This window comes from Arachis hypogaea, chromosome 15 (assembly GCF_003086295.3).
Source record: "Arachis hypogaea cultivar Tifrunner chromosome 15, arahy.Tifrunner.gnm2.J5K5, whole genome shotgun sequence".
Taxonomy (NCBI): Eukaryota; Viridiplantae; Streptophyta; class Magnoliopsida; order Fabales; family Fabaceae; genus Arachis; species Arachis hypogaea.
The window spans coordinates 102,184,110-102,187,211 of NC_092050.1; the positions used below are offsets into that span (position 1 = coordinate 102,184,110).

The 3,102-nt window shown below is 41.0% G+C and overlaps 1 non-coding gene across 1 annotated transcript; it reads right to left on the bottom strand.

Moving 5' to 3' along the window:
* Positions 1–243: 243 nt before the first annotated feature.
* Positions 244–351, bottom strand: LOC112752896 (small nucleolar RNA R71). The gene has a single exon (XR_003177305.1). It is a non-coding gene; the product is annotated as a small nucleolar RNA R71 (small nucleolar RNA).
* Between the last annotated feature and the right edge of the window lie 2,751 nt (positions 352–3,102).

Consider the following 3,102-nt stretch of genomic DNA (forward strand, 5'->3'; position numbering starts at 1 on the left):
TGCAAGTTCCATGGACTTCCATCAGAAGATCCTTTTCAGTTCTTAACTGAATTCTTGTAGATCTGTGATACTATTAAGACCAATGGGGTTGATCCCGAGGTCTACAGGCTTATGCTTTTTCCGTTTGCTGTAAGAGATAGAGCTAGAGTATGGTTGGACTCTCAACCTAAAGATAGCCTGAACTCTTGGGATAAGCTGGTCAAGGCTTTCTTAGCCAAGTTCTTTCCTCCTCAAAAGCTTAGTAAGCTTAGAGTGGATGTCCAAACCTTCAGACAGAAGGAAGGTGAATCCCTCTATGAAGCTTGGGAGAGATACAAGGAACTGACCAAAAGGGGTCCTTCTGACATGCTTTCAGAATGGACCATCCTGGATATCTTCTATGATAGTCTGTCTGAACTATCTAAGATGTCATTGGAACATTCTGCAGGTGGATCCATTCACCTAAAGAAAACGCCTGCAGAAGCTCAAGAACTCATTGACATAGTTGTGAATAACCAGTTCATGTACACTTCTGAGATGAATCCTGTAAGTAATGGGACGCCTCAAAGGAAGGGAGTTCTTGAAATTGATACTCTGAATGCCATATTGGCTCAGAATAAAATATTGACTCAGCAAGTCAATATGATCTCTCAGAGTCTGAATGGATTGAAGGAATCATCCAACAGTACTAAAGAGGCATCTTCTGAAGAAGAAGCTTATGATCCTGAGAACCTTGCAATAGCAGAGGTGAATTACATGGGTGAACCCTATGGAAACACCTATAATCCCTCATGGAGAAATCATCCAAATTTCTCATGGAAGGATCAACAAAAGCCTCAACAAAGCTTTAATAATGGTGGAAGAAACAGGTTTAGCAATAGCAAGCCTTTTCCATCATCCACTCAGCAACAGACAGAGAACTCTGAGCAGAATCCATCTAACTTAGCAAATATAGTCTCTGATCTATCTAAGGCCACTTTAAGTTTCATGAATGAAACAAGGTTACAAACTGGCGTTCAACTCCAAGAGAAGCCTTTGCACGTGTAAAGCTCAATGCTCAGCCCAGGCACACACCAAGTGGGCCCCGGAAGTGGATTTCTGCATCATTTACTCATTTCTGTAAACCCTAGTAACTAGTTTAGTATAAATAGGACTTTTTACATCTTTGGATCGGATCTTTGATTAGTTTTATGCTATCTTAGACTTTCATGGGGGCTGGCCATTCGGCCATGCTTGAACCATTATCACTTATGTATTTTCAAACGGTAGAGTTTCTACACTCCATAGATTAAGGTGTGGAGCTCTGCTGTTCCTCATGAATTAATACAAAGTACTACTATTTTTCTATTCAACTCAAGCTTATTCCGCTTCTAAGATATTCATTCGCACCCAAGAACATGATGAATGTGATGATTATGTGACGCTCATCATCATTCTCACTTACGAACGCGTGCCTGACAAACACTTCCGTTCTACATGCAAACAAGCTAGAATGAGTATCTCTTAGATATCTAATACAGAGGACCGAGTCCGAGATATTAGAATCTTTGTGGTATAAGTTAGAACCCATGGATGGCCATTCTTGAGATCCGAAAAGTCTAAACCTTGTCTGTGGTATTCCGAGTAGGATCTGGGAAGGGATGGCTGTGACGAGCTTCAAACTCACGAGTGCTGGGCGTAGTAACAGACGCAAAAGGATAGTAAATCCTATTCCAGTATGATCGAGAACCGACATATGATTAGCCATGTAGTGACAGCGCATTGGACCATTTTCATAGAGAGGATGGGATGTAGCCATTGACAACGGTGATGCCCTACATAAAGCTTGCCATGGAAAGGAGTAGGAATGGTTGGATAAAGACAGCAAGAAAGCAGAGGTTCAGAGGAACGAAAGAATCTCTATACGCTTATCTGAAACTCTCACCAATGAATTACATAAGTATCTCTATCCTATTTTAATTATCTTTTAGTACACTATAATCTCTTAATACATTTGAATCCGCCTGACTGAGATTTACAAGGTGACCATAGCTTGCTTCAAGTCGACAATCTCCGTGGGATCGACCCTTACTCACGTAAGGTTTATTACTTGGACGACCTAGTGCACTTGCTGGTCAGTTGTGCGAAGTTGTGACAAAGAATTAAGATTATGAACGTGCGTATAAAGTTTTTAGCGCCGTTACCAAGGAATGGAACCGTCACGATTTCTGCGCACCAACGCCCACGCGTGGCCGATGCGCACGCGTGGTGTGATTTTTTTTTATAGAAAATGCAGAATGCAAAAATGCAGATGCGGATGTGGATGTTATGAATGATACTAGGGAAAATAAAATAATATAAAATAAAACTAAAAACAAACAAAATGAAATAAAATTAAAGTTAAAAAAGGAATGATCATACCGTGGTGGGTTGTCTCCCACCTAGTACTTTTTGTTAAAGTCCTTAAGTTGGACATTTGTTGAGCTCCTTGTTATGGTGGCTTGTGCTTGAACTCATCCAAAAATCTCCACCAACGTTTGCGATTCCAATAGCCTCCGAGGTCCCATACTAGGCACGTAAAGCCTTTGAGCAAGTTAAAGCAGGTTTTGAGGCTCCAAGAGTATTGATTGTCAGGATAAATTCCAGGATCCCAAACCTTGCTTTTGTACCCGTCTTCACTTCTATCTTCATTATTCCAACCGGGCGGTACAAACCTGAATTTCCACTAAGATATCTGAACTTCTTCCGAAATCCATTCAATTGAGCTCTATACCAATCCTTGCACTTCTGTTTGGAGCGTGGAACCTTATTGAACCTTACCTGCCAACTTCTATTGCTAACCATCTCCCTCTTACTCTTAATGCTGCAAAGAGCTCTAAGATGGCCATCTATTTCAAGCAGGCCATATTCAAGTGGGAAAGTAAAGATGAAGGCTAAGGATTTTACCCACTTGAAGGTTGTATTAGGTGGTAATGGTCGTGGGAGAGTTGTTTCCAGTGGTTCTTTAAGCTCCACTTCCTTGTACTCCTCTGTGAATTCTTCCATTTCCTGACAAACCTCTTCAATTGTAACCTCGTCTTGATCAAAGTCTTCAATTTCTTCCTCATCACTCAAGTCATAAGTTGGAGGTTGAGAAAAATCTAC